The sequence below is a fragment of the Ptychodera flava genome, chromosome 9 (assembly GCF_041260155.1).
Source record: "Ptychodera flava strain L36383 chromosome 9, AS_Pfla_20210202, whole genome shotgun sequence".
In the NCBI taxonomy this organism is placed as follows: domain Eukaryota; kingdom Metazoa; phylum Hemichordata; class Enteropneusta; family Ptychoderidae; genus Ptychodera; species Ptychodera flava.
In genome coordinates this window covers 3,801,793-3,823,197 of record NC_091936.1, presented here as the reverse complement: position 1 = coordinate 3,823,197, position 21,405 = coordinate 3,801,793, and positions in this window count along the sequence as shown.

Here is a 21,405-nt window from a genome sequence, read left to right as displayed (position 1 = left end):
GTGAATAAAAATCTCAGCGGCCGGACCAGGATAACTGATTGTCCGGTAAAAGACTGATAATCTCCGGTACCAAAAGCACGGGTATTTGAATGTTGGATGGCGACTATTGGATGACATGTGCACTAATTAAAGGGGCTACAAATTTTCCCTACTTAAAGTGCGACGATTGGAATTGCATTCAATTGGCTGTCGGGGACAGGTATGCCGGAAAAGAGGTTGAAAATTCCCCGTACAAAAAGGGCGTAGATTGGAATCACTGTAAACAGGCAGATCACAGGTATGCCCGGAAAAGCCTCGACATTTTCCGTACCGAAGAATGTAGATTGGGATGGCCGTCAGCCAGCAGTTAGCGACAACTTTACCCGAAAACAGATTGACAATCTGCCGTACATAAGGTCCGTGAAATTGAATGGCTCTTAGCGGTGGGCTTGCGATAAGTGCCCGATAAACAGCTGACTATCTCCCGTAGCTACAGTGCGGGAATTCCAATGGTCATAAACGGGAAGAAGCCAACAAGTATGCCGGTGCAGTGCTACCAACCTCCCGTCAGAAAATTGAATAAAGACAAAAATGTTCAAATTTTATTCTGCTTCTACATTTGTTGCAGATGGCAATATGTATATATGTCAAAGATCAATTTAGCTTAATTTTCTTTTTAAAACGAAATTTACCATTCAATATGTCATCAAAAATTACATAGCGGAAATGCATATTGGTGTGTTCCCTGGGTGTGGAATTGTTGTACGGGATTTGATATCTTCCCACGCGGCAGTTGACGGCCGTGCTAATACAAGCTTAAGAAAGTCTTCGTGGTACTGCTCCAGAATGGTCAAACCAAGTCATAACAGAGCCGATGTATGTTGTCGAGTACCGGACATTAGGGGACAAATGAGCTCGGTAATGGTCTGGCAATACCCGACACTAAAATTGGCGAGGACTAGAAAGTCGGGCGGCAGAAATTGGCGACAGGTGTATCCGATAAAGAGCTGACAATATTCCGTACATAAGCGAGTGAATAAGAATCTCAGCGGCCGGACCAGGATAACTTATTGTCCGGTAAAAGACTGACAATCTCCGGTACCAAAAGTACGGGTATTTGAATGTCGGGTGGCGGCGATTGGACGACAAGTGCACTAATTAAAGGGCGACAAATTTCCCGTACTTAAAGTGCGAGGATTGGAATTGCATTCGATTGGCTGCCGGGGACAGGTATGCCCAAAAAGAGGTTGGAAATTCCCCGTTGAAAAATCGCGTAGATAGGAATCACTGTCAACGGGCAGCAGACCACAGGTATGCCCGGAAAAGCCTCAACATTTTCCGTATCAAAGAATGTAGATTGGAATGGCAGTCAGCCGGCCGTTAGCGACAGCTTTACCCGGAAACGGATTGACAATCTGACGTACATAAGGTCCGTGAATTGAATGGCTCTCAGCGGTGGGCTTGCGATAAGAGCCCGATAAACAGCCGACTATCTCCCGTAGCTACAGTGCGGGAATTCCAATGGTCATAAACGGGAAGAAGCCAACAAGTATGCTGGTGCAGTGCTACCAACCTCCCGTCAGAAAATTGAATAAAGACAAAAATGTTCAAATTTTATTTTGCTTCTACATTTGTTGCAGATGGCAATATGTATATATGCTAAGATCAATTTAGCTTAATTTTCTTTTTAAAACGAAATTTACCATTCAATATGTCATCAAAAATTACATAGCGGAAATGCATATTGGTGTGTTCCGTTGGTGTGGAATTGTTGTACGGGATTTTGATACCTTCCCACGCGGCAGTTGACGGCCGTGCTGATACAAGCTTAAGAAAGTATGCGTGGTACTGCTCAAGAATGGTCAAACTAAGTCCTAACAGAGCCGATGTATGTTGTCGAGTATCGGGCATTAGGGGACAAATGTGCTCGGTAAAGGTTCTGCAATACCGACCACTAAAATTGGCGAGGACTAAAAAGTCGGGCGGCAGAAATTGGCGACAGGTGTATCCGATAAAGAGCTGACAATTTTCCGTACATAAGCGCGTGAATAAAAATCTCAGCGGCCGGACCAGGATGACCGATTGTCCGGTAAAAGGCTGACAATCTTCCGGTACCAAAAGCACGGGTATTTGAATGTCGGGTGGCGGCGATTGGACGACTAGTGCACTAATTAAAGGGCGATAAAATTTCCCGTACTTTAAGTGCGATGATTGGAATTGCATTCAATTGGTTGCTGGGAAAATTCCCCGTTGAAAAATCGCGTAGATTGGAATCGCTGTCAAGGGGCAGTAGACCACAGTTGTGCCCGAAAAAGCCTCAACATTTTCCGTATCAAAGAATGTAGATTGGGATGGCCGTCGTCCAGCAGTTAGCGACAACGTTACCCGAAAACAGATTGACAATCTGACGTACATAAGGCCCTTGAATTGAATGGCTCTTAGCGGTGGGCTTGCGATAAGAGCCCGATAAACAGCCGACTATCTCCCGTAGCTGCAGTGCGGGAATTCCAATGGTCATAAACGGGAAGAAGCCAACAAGTTTGCCGGTGCAGTGCTACCAACCTCCCGTCAGAAAATCAAATAAAGACAAAAATGTTCAAATTTTATTCTGCTTCTACATTTGTTGCAGATGGCAATATGTATATATGCAAAAGATCAATTTAGCTTAATTTTCTTTTTAAAACGAAATTTACCATTCAATATGTCATCAAAAATTACATAGCGGAAATGCATAGTGGTGTGTTCCCTGGGTGTGGAATTGTTGTACGGGATTTTGATACCTTCCCACGCGGCAGTTGACGGCCGTGCTGATACAAGCTTAAGAAAGTATGCGTGGTACTGCTCAAGAATGGTCAAACTAAGTCCTAACAGAGCCGATGTATGTTGTCGAGTATCGGGCATTAGGGGACAAATGTGCTCGGTAAAGGTTCTGCAATACCGACACTAAAATTGGCGAGCACTAAAAAGTCGGGCAGCGGGAATTGACGACAGGTTGTATCCGATAAAGAGCTGACAATTTCCGTACATAAGCGAGTGAATAAAACTCTCAGCGGCCCGACCAGGATAACTGATTGTCCGCTTATCACAAAAGACTGAATCTCCGGTACCAAAAGCACGGGTATTTGAATGTCGGGTGGCGGCGATTGGACGACAAGTGCACTAATTAAAGGGCTACAAATTTCCCGTGCTTAAAGTGCGACGATTGGAATTGCATTCCATTGGCTGCCGGGGACAGGTATGCCGTGAAAGAGGTTGGAAATTCCCCGTTGAAAAATCGCGAAGATTGGAATCGCTGTCAACGGGCAGTAGACCACAGGTGTGCCCGGAAAAGCCTCAACATTTTCCGTATCAAAGAATGTAGATTGGGATGGCCGTCAGCCAGCAGTTAGCGACAACTTTACCCGAAAACAGATTGACAATATGACGTACATAAGGTCCGTGAAATTGAATGGCTCTCAGCGGTGGGCTTGCGATAAGAGCCCGATAAACAGCCGACTATCTCCCGTAGCTACAGTGCGGGAATTCCAATGGTCATAAACGGGAAGAAGCCAACAAGTATGCCGGTGCAGTGCTACCAACCTCCCGTCAGAAAATTGAATAAAGACAAAAATGTTCAAATTTTATTTTGCTTCTACATTTGTTGCAGATGGCAATATGTATATATGTCAAAGATCAATTTAGCTTAATTTTCTTTTTAAAACGAAATTTACCATTCAATATGTCATCAAAAATTACATAGCGGAAATGCATATTGGTGTGTTCCCTGGGTGTGGAATTGTTGTAGGGGAGTTTGATATCTTCCCCCGCGGCAGTTGACGGCCGTGCTGATACAAGCTTAAGAAAGTCTTCGTGGTACTGCTCCAGAATGGTCAAACCGAGTCCCAACAGAGCCGATGTATGTTGTCGAGTATCGGGCATTAGGGGACAAATGAGCTCGTAAAGGTTTGGCAATATCCGACACTAAAATTGGCGAGCACTAAAAAGTCGGGCAGCGGGAATTGACGACAGGTTGTATCCGATAAAGAGCTGACAATTTCCGTACATAAGCGAGTGAATAAAACTCTCAGCGGCCCGACCAGGATAACTGATTGTCCGCTTATCACAAAAGACTGAATCTCCGGTACCAAAAGCACGGGTATTTGAATGTCGGGTGGTACTGCTCAGAATGGTCAAATCGAGTCCTAACAGAGCCGATGTATGTTGTCGAGTATCGGGCATTAGGGGACAAATGTGCTCGGTAAAGGTTCTGCAATACCGACCACTAAACTTGGCGAGCACTAAAAAGTCGGGCGGCGGGAATTGGCGACAGGTGTATCCGAGAAAGAGCTGACAGTTTTCCGTACATAAGCGCGTGAATAAAAATCTCAGTGGCCGGACCAGGATAACTTATTGTCCGGTAAAAGACTGACAATCTCCGGTACCAAAAGCACGGGTATTTGAATGTCGTGTAGCGGCGATTGGACGACAAGTGCACTAATTAAAGGGCGACAAATTTCCCGTGCTTAAAGTGCGACGATTGGAATTGCATTCCATTGGCTGCCGGGGACAGGTATGCCGTGAAAGAGGTTGGAAATTCCCCGTACAAAAATCGAGTAGATTGGAATCGCTGTCAAGGGACAGTAGACCACAGGTGTGCCCGGAAAAACCTCGACATTTTCCGTATGGAAGAATGTAGAATAGGTTGGCCGTCAGCGAGCAGTTTGCGACAACGTTACCCGAAAACAGATTGACAATCTGACGTACATAAAGTTCGTGAAATTGAATGGCTCTTAGCGGTGGGCTTGCGATAAGTGCCCGATAAACAGCTGACTATCTCCCGTAGCTGCAGAGCGGGAATTTGGTAATTGTAACTGTAATTGTAATTTATTTCTCCAGAAGATCACGAACATCGTACATAGCAAAGGAGTAAACTCAAAAAGTATTTCTGGTGAGATCATGGAAATAGTTCTATTTGAACTAGTCAAGTCCACGACCCTAACAAATGTGATTTTACTATAGCGAGTTCAAGTGTAACCGTATGAGAAACCTTTAAACGAGCATAATAGTAGTTTACTAAATGTCAACTGCAAATTAAGAAGATTGCAATACTCAATAAAATAAAATACAATACACAGTAAATTACATGAGCAAGTACGCCTTTAAAGCAGCTGCAAATAATCTTCTATCTGAAATATTTTTGATATGATTTGGTAGGGAGTTCCAATGAAGTGTTGCAGCATACGTAAAGTTGTGTTACTCTGTGTCAAATGAACTTTAGGAACAGAGAAATTGTCAAGAGAAGCGAAGCGGGTGGTGTAATCATGGGGAATTGGATTTAGGTAATGATGTATATCATGGGCAAAATGATCTTTACGCAGATCATATACAAACAAACATGTGTGAAGTTTACAGAGTTGATGAACATCTAAGATTCGAAGTTGTTGGAATAAAATGGCAGAGGGGAGCGCGGAAGTCAGAAAATGTAATCAGACGGACAAGTTTCTTTTGTAACAAGAGTATTGGCTCTAGATACGAAGTAAATGTATTGCCCCATATTCAATACAGTATGTAATATGTGGTAGAATAAGTGAATTATATAACAAAAGAAGGATATGTCTTGGTACTGTTATGTAGGTCATTTACCCACACTCATCATGACCTGAGTTCAATTAGTCTAGAACATTCTCAAGGTCACTGCCCTTGATGACCTAACAACCTTGAATTCAATTAGTCATGTTTGGAATGTTCTGGAAAGTTGATTAGTTGTGTAAGGGAGATAATTTTAGAACAGTAATTAGCATGTCAATAAAAGTTCTAGATTGTTCTTATATGCCTTTATAAAAGGGACGTGCTCAGCTTCCAGTCAGATTTTTGGGATCGTGTCTCTTGTGTGTTACTAAACTCCAGCAGTAGTCATTCTCAAGACTTTTCAAGACCTTCACTGCCAACGCTGGATTTATACTGTGGACTTTGTGCAACTTCAAGCCTGCAAGGACTGTTCATTCATCCAACTGACTGTTACAACTCTGAGACTGGAGCTTTGCCGTCCCAGCTGAGATAAGTAGTCTGTACACTTTTAAAGCTTGTACTCTATCCCTGACTTAGCAATTAGTTTTATTTTCGTAATAAATTTTGTTTAAACGTTAACTGCTGAGTTCACCCTTTTGTTCGTTTTCTCTGCACGTAACAAATTGGGGGCTTGTCCGGGATACGAATATTTTGAGCCGTTTGACAACATTTTGACAGCTTTTCAAAACTACTTTACACTGTGAACTCAGCGAAATTTAATCATGGCGGAATTTAAACCAGAGGAAATGGATGACCTTGATCAGGACACATTTGATTCCCTCAGAAAAGACGACCTCATAACACTGGCCAATTCTCCTTAAGGTAGAAGTTAAACGATCTATGCGCAAGCGAGAAATACAGTTCAAGATTGCAAAACATTTAGTTAAATCAGGCCATTTTGAGGAGTCTGCCTAAAAGATTATGAGCCCGAGTCTACCTCTGAACTCAGAAAATTAGAATTAGAAATGCAGACAAATTTGGAGATCAAGAAACTAGAATTACAAATGAGAGCTAGAATTACAAATGAGAGAGAAAGAATTACAAATGGAAGAAAGACAGAGAGAGAAAGATAGGCAGGAAAGATTAGAAATGGAAGAAAGACAGAAAGAGAGGGAATTGGAAATGAAAGAAAAAGAATTGCAAATGGAAGAAAGACAAAGGGAGAAAGAAAGAGAGGAAAAAGAAAAGGAAAGAGAATTAGCAGAACACCGACTGCAGTTAGAAATGAGACGTTTAGAGCTTAGAAAGTCAGGAAAATTCTTCCCTTCAGACAATTTTGACATCACTAAGTATTTCAGGTTAGTTCCCCTTTCCAAGAAAAGGATGTTGATAAATATTTCCTTCATTTTGAGAAAATTGCTCAGAGTCTGGATTGGCCTAAGGAGTCCTGGTCTATGCTTTTGCAGAGTGCTTTGGTGGGTAAAGCCAGAGAAATTTACATTCAGTTGTCAGTAGAGCAGGCTTCAAATTATGATTCTGTGAAGGAATTAATCTCAAGGGTTATGAGTTGGTGCCTGAAGCTTACCGTCAGAAATTTAGGGATTGTGAGAAGGTGAAAGGATCAAACTTATGTTGAATTTGCTCGAACAAAAGAACAACTGTTTGATCGTTGGTGTTCTTCTGAAAAGGTCAGTCAGAATTATGACAAATTACGACAGCTCGTTTTGATTGAGGAATTTAAAAGGTGCATCCGGAGTGATATCAAGACGTTTATCAATGAACAAAAGGCAGATACATTAGAGGTTGCTGCACGTTTGGCCGATGATTATTCATTGACCCACAAATCTTCATTTCTCAGCAAACCATCCCAGTCCTTTTCATACAGAAACAATGCAGGTAAATTTAACTCTCCTTTTCATCCAAGAATTTTTCAAAGGAGAGTAGAAAATCAAATGACAACAGTTCACAGAGTTCAAGTAACACTCCCACATCATCAGATCCCAAGTCTCAATCTCCTTCTGACAAACAGTTCGGTACACTTTCTTGTAATTATTGTAAGAAAGACGGCCATTTAATGTCAGATTGTTTCAAATTGAAAAGAAAACGTGAAGGTCAAAGTGGTCAAAGTGGATCTAAGCCCACCGCTTTATTTCTTCATCAACTCAATTAGAGTCTAATAATGTGTGCAACACATTTTCTGAGGTTAAACCCCTCTTATCCCCATAATGAGGTCAAGGTCAATTCTTCTCAAGATAGCATTATGGGTATTTTCGAGCCATTTATCATAATGGTTTTATATCACTTTCTAGTGATTTTCTTCCGCTACCCTGTCAAAATTTTAAGAGATACCGGGGCTTCCCAGTCTCTTTTGTTGGCAGATACCATGCCGTTTTCTGAAAAGTCATTTTCAGGTTCTAAAGTTCTTATTAAAGGGGTAGATTGCAATGACTTTATTCCTGTTCCTCTCCATAATGTCTATTTGTCTTCGGACTTTGTTTCTGGACCTGTGACTTTAGGTATTAGGCCCTTTTTGCCTTTTGAAGGGATTCACCTTCTTCTTGGAAACGACCTTGCTGGGGACAAGGTCATTACTAATCCACTTGTGACTGATAATCCTAGTTTAGATCAGGATCCAGAGCCAATTGAACAAGAGATACCCGATTTATTTCCTTCATGTGCCATTACTCGAGCCATGTCAAAGAAAACTTCCGAGAATCAAAATACTCTCAAAAATAATGTCACAGATGTTGACTTAAATGACACCTTTCTCAGTCAGGTGTTTGACACGGATCATTCCGTTATCCCTCGTGGATTTGAAACTTCCAGTAAAACTTCTGCTGACCAAAGTCAGACATTTTCTAGATCAAATCTCATTGCAGAACAACACAAAGACCCAGATATTTTGTCTTTGTTTGACAGGGTAGATGATGAAGGTAAAACTTCAGATAGCTCTGTTTCCTATTATACAAAATCTGGTATTCTCATGCGTAAATGGAGACCTCCAGATGTCTTGGTTGATGACGATTGGGCTATAAAACATCAAATTGTGGTTCCAAAGCCCTACCGTGCTGAAATATTGCGCCTGGCCCATGAAACGCCCTGGGCTGGTCACTTAGGAGTCAGGAAAAGTTATCATAAAATTCTCAGTCACTTTTATTGGCCTAATCTCAGGCAGGATGTAGCACATTTCTGTAAAACTTGTCACACATGTCAAATGGTAGGAAAGCCAAATCAGACCATTCCAAAGGCCCCTTTACAGCCAATTCCTGCATTTCAAGAACCATTTAGTAGGATACTAATAGACTGTGTTGGGCCCCTACCAAAAACAAGATCAGGAAATGAGTACATGTGACAATATGTGTACATCAACTCGGTTCCCAGAAGCCATACCACTGAGAAATATAAAGACAAAGACTATAGTGAAAGCTTTAGTCAAATTTTTCACTTTATTTGGCCTCCCTAAATGTGTCCAGTCCGATCAAGGCTCCAACTTTATGTCTGGTATTTTTCAACAAGTAATGGATCAGCTAGGCATTAAACAGTATAGGTCATCCGCCTATCATCCAGAAAGTCAGGGTGCTCTTGAGCGATTTCATCAAACTTTGAAAAACATGATTAGGACCTACTGTTTTGACACAGAGAAGCAGTGGGATGAAGGAATTCATTTTTGCTCTTTCGCTCTTTGCTGTTAGAGAGTCAATTCAAGAGTCTCTTGGTTTTAGCCCATTTGAGCTTGTATTTGGACATACAGTCCGTGGCCCACTTAAGCTCGTTAAAGAGAAATTCCTATCAGACGATGATGATTGTCTGAATATTTTGCAATATGTGTCAGATTTTCGTACAAACTCTCTAAAGCATGTGAATTAGCCAGAGAAAATCTTGAGTCATCTCAGCAGTCAATGAAAACCAAATATGATAAAAGCACCTCAAAACGGAAGTTTGAACCAGGTCAAAAAGTTCTTGTTCTACTTCCAATTCCTGGCAAACCACTCCATGCTCGTTACTTTGGGCCATACCTAATTGATAAGAAATTGAGTGATTTAAATTACATCATAATAACACCTGACAGGCGAAAACAAAAACAGCTATGTCACATAAATATGCTTAAGCCATATTTGGATAGGGATAATCCTACTATAACTCAGCCTGTCAGTGCAGTCAGTTCTGGCCATTATGAAGATAGTGATACTGAAACTGACTTGAGTGAAAATACTCTACACTCAAAGCTGGGCTCGGTCAAGCTTCAGAACTCAGAAATCCTGGAGAATGGAGTCTACAAAGTTGGCACACCTCCAGCCAGAACAACAACAACAGGTGAAGAACTGCTCCACGAATATAAACACCTGTTTCAAGATGTTCCAACGAGGACAAACGTCATCTATCACGACGTTGATGTTGGGGACAGTAAGCCTGTAAAACAACATCCATACAGACTGAATCCAACAAAAGCGAAATATCTCCAGGAAGAAGTCAAATACCTGCTGGACAATGACTTTATTGAACCCAGTAAAGTAACCGGAGTTCGCCGTGCATACTTGTCCCAAATCAGACCACAGTTATCGTATGTGCACGGACTTTAGGAAGGTCAACACTTTAACAAAGACAGACACTTTCCAATCCCGAGGATTGATGATTGCATCGACCGAGTGGGAAAAGCCAAGTGTGTGACGAAATTTGACCTACTAAAGGGATTTAGCAAGTCCCTCTGACGGATCGTGCTCGTGAAATATCCGCCTTTGTTACACCAGACGGATTATTCCAGTACAAGGTGATGCCATTCGGAATGAAGAACTCTCCGGCAACGTTCCAACGGATGATCAACGACGTCATATCCGGGCTAGACGGATGTGCAGCTTACGTTGACGACGTTGTCCTGTATAGTGACACCTGGGAGGAACACATCAAGCTCATGCGGAAGTTCTTTGAGAGACTGAGCAAAGCAATGTTGACTGTCAACCTTGCCAAATCTGAGTTTGGTTGGGCGAGGGTGACTTACCTCGGACATACTGTAGGACAGGGTGAGGTAAAACCTGTTGATGCCAAAATCTGTGCCATTTCAAGTTTTCCCATACCAAACTGCAAACGACAACTGATGCGCTTTCTCGGTATGGCTGGTTACTACAGAAAATTCTGTCCAAATTTCTCCACAATTACTGAGCCTTTGACTAACTTACTTAAAAAGAAAGTAAAGTTTGTTTGGTCAGAGCAATGCCAACAGGCATTTGATACACTTAAAGCCATACTGCAAAGTGCTCCAGTGTTGTCTGCACCAGATTTCACTTTGCCATTCAAATTAGCTGTAGATGCTAGTGATACGGCTGCTGGTGCTGTTTATTGCAAGAGGATAGTCATGGTATAGATCATCCTGTTGCTACTTTTCACGCAAATTTAACAAATCGCAGAGAAACTACTCTACAATTGAAAAAGAGTGTTTATCTTTGATATTAGCTTTACAGCATTTTGAAGTTTATGTTACTTCTTCAAATCAGTCAATAGTGATTTATATTGATCACAACCCTCTTGTTTTCCTGGAGAAATTAAAAGGCAAAAATCAGAGATTGCTAAGGTTGAGTTTAATGTTACAGGAGTTTAACCTCGATATATCAAGGGCAGAGACAATTTGATTGCGGACTGTCTCTCTCGTATTGAGAGTTTATTGTTGTTCACACTTTTAATAAGACATTTGTAAAAGAGATTTTTCTTCGAAAATTTTTCTTTTTTTGAAGAGGGGGTGTGTTCTGTAGGTCATTTCCCCCACACTCATGACCTGAGTTCAATTAGTCTAGAACATTCTCAAGGTCACTGCCCTTGATGACCTAACAACCTTGAATTCAATTAGTCATGTTTGGAATGTTCTGGAAAGTTGATTAGTTGTGTAAGGGAGATAATTTTAGAACAGTAATTAGCATGTCAATAAAAGTTCTAGATTGTTCTTATATGCCTTTATAAAAGGGACGTGCTCAGCTTCCAGTCAGACTTTTGGGATCGTGTCTCTTGTGTGTTACTAAACTCCAGCAGTAGTCATTCTCAAGACTTTTCAGACCTTCACTGCCAACGCTGGATTTATACTGTGGACTTTGTGCAACTTCAAGCCTGCAAGGACTGTTCATTCATCCAACTGACTGTTACAACTCTGAGACTGGAGCTTTGCCGTCCCAGCTGAGATAAGTAGTCTGTACACTTTTAAAGCTTGTACTCTATCCCTGACTTAGCAATTAGTTTTATTTCGTAATAAATTTTGTTTAAACGTTAACTGCTGAGTTCACCCTTTTGTTCGTTTTCTCTGCACGTAACAGTACATAATGCCTTAACTGTGAAATTAGGCCAATTTTGGGGGCTATAGCCTTTACAACTTTTGGACATGAGACTTCCATGTAAGGTTCTCATCAAGTGAAACCCCAAGGTAAATTGCTGACTGAACACTTTCTATGGGACATCCGTCAATTTCCATCCTGCCATGCACATTTACCTTTCTTCTCGATGTTTTAAAGATCATGAAGTTTGTCTTTTCAACACTGATAGTCAGCTTGTTAGCTTGTTTGAATGGTCATAAACGGGAAGAAGCCGACAAAACATGGGGAGTTTAGAGGCTGTGTGGACACTGTGTGACGGAGCTCCCTTATTGTAAAATATCCTTCACAAGACGCCTCCAATCGTCCTACGGTTTCTCCTGCCTGGCATTGAATGAGGTGTGACCACACTGGACTGTTTCCGAGACATTTCCCGGAAATTTTCGGACTTCTATATTGAAAAGTCTATTTTCCACTGCAGCCCACTGACCAGTTCACTGATCCATGGATGTAAAAAATAGACATCCATGACTGATCCATGTTGAGCTTGCTCTCCAGTTCCTTCTTTCATATGCGAATACAGCTACTGTAAACAATGATCAAGGTATTCCTCGCTATTGTCTTCACTATCTGCATAACTACCAGGTGTTCAGTCTCCTGTGTATCACCGTCCACTTCACCACATGGTCTTCCACTGCAAGTAAAACATCTACCATATAAGCATAGTCACTCCAAGACTTCATACTATCCTCACCATGTTGCCAGCTTTAAAAACTTGCTGACATGTGGTGACATCGAATCAAATCCCGGACCCCGTGAAAGAAAAGCAAACTCATCTCTACGGCTGTTCTATCAAAATAGAAGAAGTCCTAATAAGCTTCCAAAATTTTACATTCAATTCTCTGACGCAGTGTTTGACTTGATCGTAATTCTAGAAACTTGGTTGCACACTTCGGTTAACTGTAGTTAACTTCTGAACAGTCAATACTCTATTTTCCGCCGCGACCGTGACACACCAACTACCTGCAAGTCTCGTGGTGGTGGAGTACTCATTGCAGTCAGATCGGACATAGAAGCTCACCAATGTCCTGATGTTGATTCTAACAGTAATATTGAAATTATTTGGATCCAACTCAAGCTTTCAAACACCAATCTTTACCTCGGTGTTGTTTTATATGCCACCAAATTCCAACCTTCAGTCATTTAACTTCTTAGATGACAGTATCGACCATATAAGTAACCTTTGTACGCCAAATGACTCAATCCTACTGCGAGGAGACTTCAATTTACCGGACATCTCTTGGGTTTCTGATTTGGAGCTGGACCACTTTGTTCCGAGTGCATGGTCCTCTGCATCGTCCGAGAGATTTATTGAGACTCTTAATGAACACAATCTCCACCAAGTAAACGGTCATCCCACCTGTAATGGACACACACTCGACCTGGCAAGCTTCAACGAAATCTCCGTCGCACTTTGTGAATCTCTTATCCCATCGGACCACATTCCACTTAAATGTGACGTTAATCTGGCAGTTCCGAAGCGGGTTTCTTACAGTGATCATTAGGTTTACAACTACAAAAACGCGGACTTCAGTCACTTAAATACCACCATTTCCACACTTCCATGGTCTGCTTTTCTGAACAGCTCAATCATTGGCGAAGATGTAGAACTTTTCTACGATATTTTACAATCAGCTATAGATGGCACTGTTCCTAAAGTCCGCATAAAAAGAAGGAAGTTCCCTCAGTGGTTTGATGCTGACCTGATCTCCCTTGTTAGGGAGAAGGAAATCGCCAGACTCCAGTATAAACGTTCTAAGTCCCATACCGACTACACAGGGTACAGGGGAAAGTCCCCTGGGGTGGGGAGGAAGGTGTTTTTTGTGCAACGGTTTACCTTATTTGATTTTATTAATTTTGACTGTGATATTTCAAATAAAGAGTTCAACTCTACACTGTCTGACTGCCTTATTATTACCGACAAGTCCTTATCTCCTCTCCAACTTGTGTATACATCACAGTAATTGCTCCGAAAACATTGCCAACTTGCTAATCCGCTGTCCGTATCAGCGGATTAAGTGATTGAGTCAACACCATAGCCGTCTCACACGCATTAAAATAAGCTTATTATATTATTTTATTTTTATTTATTATATCTTTATTTCGGACTTGAGCGTCCATATAATTATCAAATAAGGCAATAGTATGAAAATTCAGTTACAAAATTAAATTATGGTTGAAAAGATAGAAAAATTGATTATAACTGCAAGAGCTTGTATTAACGCAGGAACATTACAAAAGCTACATTTTATAAGACATGAATAAGTCATATTATAGTCATTGAACCAACACTTTATCTGTAAGAAAGAGTCACTTTATAGAGAATACTTCTCATTTGATGATATGATGCTTGTTAGATCAAAATACTGACATCATTCTTTATTAATCACCAATTTAAATCAAACATTTGCCAAACTAATTAGAACATTAGTGATTCTAATTTCGTTCACGTTTTATATTACATAGTCTTGGTTTTCAAAATTCTCTATAACAAAGTTCGTTTTCATCGATGCAACTATTTACCTTTTTGTAAAAAGGTGTTTTTTCATGGTTTTTTTTGTCATTATTAACTGTACTTTCATGGTTTCAATGTTTCACGGAAAGATCTTCTCAGACACTGGAATGCGAATCAGATTTGGCTTCAACTTATGAAAATAGCTCTCTATGGCTTCTCAGGAGATGTAATTGGATGCCTGGCAAGTCTAAACACACATAAGAGTTTTTGATTTACAGCTTTTTTCTCTTGGATATTAATGATTGACATCAATTTATGTGGACATTTGGTTATGCGTTGAAAGTGTGGAATACATTCACAGCTCATTCATACTGTACTCATTCAAAATACTGTATTCAAACTATAAAATTGACACTTTGGAATCCCTATCTTAGAAACTGACACGACACCAATTTCATTAAAACACAGAATGACCGAATGTTAAAAATGTAACCGAAAAATTATGGAGGGTCAGCCACTTTTTGATGTCCGCAAAAAAATAATCCACCGGCCTCCCCAAGGCCGAAGAAACTGACCAGTCTCTAACCTTCCCTTTTGGTATTGCTTTGAAGGAAATGACCAATGCGTGGCTATCACCCGACGCACTTCTTGTGTTTGGTTACGTAAGTCTGCCATAGGATATGAAGGAGTAGGAGTTTCCAGAGTTTCTCTGGTAGTAGCCTGATTATATCACAGTCCTTCTACCCAGTGAGTGTGACTATATGAATAATAATCAGCCACGACAGAGACAAAACATATTGCGTAACTTCTCTTAACGAAGGCAATTCAAGCATAGAACCACATAAAGTACGTAAGCATCCATTTATGAACAATGTAAAGAACTCGAACAATATAAACAATGAGCCTACGATTACATAGAATTCTTTAGATAGCTACTTCCATGGTAGAATTAAGCTGTCTTCGACGGAACTCTTCCTCGTCTGTCCTTGATAACGTTCCTGTACTGGTGAATATTGTACCTTCACAGAATAAATTTATAAAACATGTATTGTGTCCTTATTCGATCATTACACCTATTTTTTCTGAAAATGTCACTTGTTCTACACCGTGTGCAATGTTTGTAAGAGATCGGTTATTGTTCAGTAAATAAATCGATGATCAGATAACAATGCACAGTATCTCATTTGGTACGCATATTGCCGAGTTTGCCAACAAAACTTTAACTCTTGACAACCTACACAATGGGCTTGCACACATATTGTACTATTGGGTAACACATACATTATACAATGGATCATGGAGTAGCACACAGATTATACTACGGGGTAGCACACATTCTATTTCCAACAAATAACATACGGTCTTTACTTCACCATTTTCCCTTTGCAAAAAAATTGTATGTTTTTTCAGCTGAAAGGAAATTTATGTGTCGGTAATATTTTTAAAGAGAGCTTTGATGTCAATTAGTATCGAAAACTCCATGGTTGTAAGTTTATAAAGCGAAACATTTATGAAATGTAAACAGATTCCATGGTCACAAAGACATTCCATAATACACGTCATTGGAATACTTCGAATATTTGGTAGTAGCAAATGAACTTGGAAAATTCAAGGAATCGCCCTGTTACTTCGATATGAAATGGCCTTCAAGAAAACGTGCAAATCTTGAGGAAATTAAAATACCTATAAAGTTTAGGTAGCCAGCAAACTTTTTACTTTGTAACCCGTAAGTTGACAAATATAACACCTCCTAAAAGAGTCAGTCAGTGAAGAATGGGTGTATCAATGATCGTCATATTTGTGGCGACAGATCGCAGTTCAAATCACAAATGCTAGATAGAAAAGGGGGACAAAAACACCAAAATTTAAAAGCGTGCCGTGAAATAATGATTATGCCCTCTTTACTTATTTTTCTGTAGTATTTTCCACTAGGCTTATGAAGAAACAACGCTTCACTTCTTCACATGTCCTTAATAAACGAGAGGTTGGTGATTTTTTCAGCATATTTCATTACCCTGTAAAGACCTTCAACCCGATTGTAATTAGCAATGCAAGTAGTAGTATTCCATATATTATTTTTTGATATAACTGTTCGCAAAGTTCAGATGTAAGGGACAGATGTGCTCTGTTGAATGGGCAAGTCGATCTGTAGTTGAGGTGCAAATGGTGGCGGTGTTTCCTGCTAGCCATAACATCAAACAAATAAACTAACAAACAAAAAAACAAACATATAACACAACGTAACGTACCCTTTGGTGCCGTTTTTGACTAAAAATGTAAAACTTAATTGGGAAATAGTATTGAATTGGAATGATCTCAATTGAACGGAAGATTATGAATTTAACGTCTATCTCCTTACTACGCGATTGGCCTCACTTCACACAGTTTCAGGTTGATTATCAGTGTATGTGCCAGTGAGGAGTGATTTTTTGTCGAAAAGCAATCAAAAATCACCTTGGACAGTCTGTCTGACAATTATAGGACGCCTAGAGAGCTATTCTTACGGCGTATTGAAAGTATCCGTTGTCAAGTATAAACCTTACCTCCTATAGCTGTCGTAATTTTGTTACATTTACATTTTAACATCATTGAATACTACTGTATCCATATAGCACATCCCATAGAGAGCTTGTAGAAGTTAAAAACGTCTGTTTACCAGATGAAATGCAAATGCATGGTGTTTTTTTTTCTTTGTGGCAAATAATCTATCTCTAATACAAGTAATCTTTAATACCGAGCAATAAATGTGAGAAAAGTTTAAATTAACAGATCTAAACTTTTTTCTAAACAAAGGCATATCGACGTCGTCAGTGACAGGTTGTTTCCCAAACTCGATATTCTGTCCATGACGTCGAACGGACAAACTGTTCGCAAATCCCTGTGGGGTAGCTAATAACTAGTCTGCTACTGAACTTTCCTTTCGGGGAAAATGATCAGTTTTTATCACCTCCGCCAATGAGATCATTCATATTAACATTCATTGTGTAGGTAAGTTCATGTTCTTGCCCTGAACTCTTGACTCCGGATGGGGTAACCAATGTTTCATCCTTATTCTCAGAATATTTTGGGTTCTGATGGAAGTGAGTCCTGGGTTTTGTAGAAGTATGCATTCCGTACAGATACTTGGCTGATGTCAACATGATGGAAACTAATCTTGAAATAAAGTAATTAAGAATGAATGAATGAATGAATGAATGAATGAATGAATGAATGAATGAATGAATGAATGAATGAATGAATGGCATTACCAATGCACATGCACAGGACTTTACGACGAAAACCTGTTCAAATGACGCAAGGCAGTATTTTTTTTAGTAATCCTACATTGTGTTGTAGGCATTTGGAAGTTCAGACACAAAACTACTCTTATAGCATTTAGCTCACGTTTTGCGAATACTGTCTCGATATGATAAAATGAAAGTAATTTCGTCTTGGCACAATGATAAACAATAAAACAAGCACACGGCGTTTCCACTGTCGCCTTCACATTACTGGGTTCAAGATTGAAAAACCAAATGAAGGAGATTTCACATTGTCAACCACACCTCGGATCGACTGTCCTGCTACGGGGACGGAAGCAACACAAGGTCAACGGGAGACCAGAGGGGCGATTGAGTGGGGGCTAGTCCATTGAGTAACAGGAAAAATCACTGTAATTCTTCTGGCGCAGCAACATTTAACTGTAGGAAGAAGAATGTGATGAGGAGCTGGTCCTAAGTACCGGTTTTTTGTTAAGGTAGAAGGCACCTCGGGGACATATATTCGGACTCTCAAACTTTTACAATTCTCTTCTGATATACCACTTGTGGGGTTCATTTTAAAGCTCTTCGTGTAAGTAAAAATTTCACCGGCTTAGGGACTGGACATAAATTACAGGGGGGGGGGCCGGTGTTTTTCGAAAAACCGCTGCGTAAAAAATAGTGACCCTTCAAAGTTCATGCACAAAAATTAGTGACCCTCCCCTTATCCGTGCATGAAAATAAGTGACCCTCCCTGTTACTCAATACCCCCAAAAAACCCGCAATGTGTTAAAGACCCCCTTCTGACTTGCTTATACTTTTTAAGTCGCCCTCCCGAAAGGAAGGCAAAATGTGGCCGATATAACGCGTTGTCCAAGAAATATCAAATCATATGTGTGTGTGATAATTCATGTAAATGTACTTTGCTTGAAGTGGCAGGTAAAAAGTGCATGCCTGTACAAAAATGTAATTTTAGATTTTATCGATAATGTTGATTCACTATACATGTAGTCGACTATAAGAAAACTACGATCGTGTATTTTCCAGTATAAAACTAGCTATATCTGTTCATATACAGATGTTTAATAACTGATATAGATATACTTGATTAGCATGGGTTGTTTACAAGTGCACATGTGAACAAGATATTTGATTTTGGAATTTCTGTCAAAATGTTGATCCACTATACATGGGAGTCTATGACAAAACTATACATGGGAGTCTATGACAACACTGTCAAATAATTTTCAGAATTAAAAATTTGCACTATTTGTGCATATATGGACCCTGAATAATTGACATAATTGTGCTTGATTAGAAGAGGGTGGTAAAATGTGCATCTGTGTACAATAACTTTGTTTTTGGAATTTCGCATAAAATGTTGATCCACTATACATGGGAGTCTATGACAAAATCTGTAAAAAAAAATTTTCAGAATTAAAAATATGCACTATTTGTGTATATATGACCCTGAATAATTGACATAATTGTGCTTGATTAGAAGAGGGTGGTAACACGTGCATCTGTGTACAATAACTTTGTTTTTGGAATTTCGCATGAAATGTGGATCCATTATACATTGTAGTCTATGAAGAAGCTATGAATAATTTTTTTAAATACAAAACTTGGTAAATCTGTGTATTATGTATGCTTGATTATTGATATTTATGTTCTTGATTAGACTAGAGTGGTTACAAGTCCATGTGTGTGAAAGAAATTTGATTTTGGAATTTCACCGAAATGTTGATTCACTATACATGGCAGTCTATGGTGAAACTCTATGAATAATTTTTTTCCAATACAAAAATAGGTAAATCTGTGCATTTATGTACACTGAATTATTGGTACTAATGTTCATGATAGACTAGAGTGGTTTCAAGTCAATGGTTGTGCAAGAAATTTGATTTTGTCATATCACTTAAATGTCGATTCACTATACATGGCAGTCTATGATGAAACTATGAATAATTTTTTCCAATAAAAAAATAGGAAAATCTGTGCATTTATGTACACTTGATTATTGGTATTAATGTTCATGATCAGACTAGAGTAGTTTCAAGTCAATGGGTGTGCAAGAAATTTGATTTTGGAATTTCACTGAAATGTCCATTCACTATACATGGCAGTCTATGATGAAACTATGAATAATTTTTTTCCAATACAAACTTGGTAAACCTGTGCATTTATGTACACCTAATTATTAGTATTAATATTCATGGTTAGACTAGAGTGGTTTCAAGTCAATGGTTGTGCAAGAAATTTGATTTTGGAATTTCACCAAAATGTTGATTCACTATACATTGTAGGCTATGAGGAAACTACAAATAACTCATAGGTTATCTGATCCTAAATTGTTATTCAAAAGTTGTTCGACCTGAAGCTTCCAGTTGTTATTGATGACACTATGCACTATTCTGAACAGTTTGTATTCTGTCAATGTCCTCAAAAAATTAAAAAATGTACATACAGCGACATGAACGTTTGACACCGACCTATACCCAATGTATTGTCAATGGGAGAATGATGTCAAATAAGTAATCTCCCAAATTGTTATTGAAAGAGTTATTATAGGGGACAGTTGTGCACAATAGTGTTGAATAAGTAGAAATCATGACAACTTAAATCAATGTGGCTGCTTGGATCATCAATACATTGTTTATTATACCTGAAATTTGCGCCCGAAGGGCGCGCCGAAAATGGTAATGGCAGAAAATGAAAGTGCCAGGAGGTATTTTTTCTTTTTTCAGTATTCCATAACGTGCACATGCAATTTCAGCTTTGATGCATGAAAAAAGGTGACCCTCCCCCATAGGCTTGCACAAATTTTATGACCCTTCAAAAATGCTTGCGCGAAAAATGGCGACCCACCCAAAAAAACACCGGCCCACCCCCCCCTGTAATTTGTGTCCAGTCCCTTAGTTTTTCGAAATTTGAAAATTCATCTTTTTACCATAGAGTTAACACAGAGATGGCGGCCATTTTGAATTTCAAATATCGGTAAATCTTGGGTTACTTATTTCTCTAGTACCAAGATTTGCAAATTGACCCCGATTTTTATTCTTGATTTTGAAAGACAATGATTGAAAGATTTCTCACGGAAAGTTTGAGCAAAAGTTTAAGTCTTTCACTTTCGAGGCGCATATTACCTTAAATAAGTTACATTAAAAATTTGAGACTGGATGATCTCTGGTTACCATGATAATCAAATGAACTACAAAGATAATTGACTGAACCAGCACAGAGATATTTACAGCAATGCTCTCTGTTAAAAATACCTGAACTCCCGTCTGATAGATAATGTCAGATGTAGATATACCATCGTTTCCACCTCTGTTTGTTCGTTGCTGCTCTAATTAGCTGATAATGAGTAGTCACGCAAATGTTGAAACGTTATACCACTTTCACATCTGATGTTAACCAGATTACCTAAACTGTGAACTATAACCTGGCTCCCAAAGCATTTTAACAGTTGTTAAAAACGTCCTTGGCATGAGTGGATAAGAAGTTATCGTCCTACAATTTCATTGGCCATAACTGTCCAAAGGGACAATGGCCAAAATTATGGTTGGCTGTAACAAAAGTGTGTCATGTTTTTCAACAGCCAAGCGTTTGTTTTTTACATAAAAGCGTGTTAAGTGTGTTGTCAACAACTGCAACGACAATTAAGCTGTAAATTATGGCCTATTTAGCAAGCATGCATGCATGGTCACATAAGACTATACCACACACATTTACTTCCCTGAAATACATTAGCTATTCACACTCGAAACGTTGGTATTGTTTTTTTCATTGATATCCGAACTAAAAATGCTGCCCATCATTAATCATCTAAAGTTATGAGATAGCTGTACTCTTGGTTCAAATCGAACATTTAGAGGATACCAACTTTTGATGA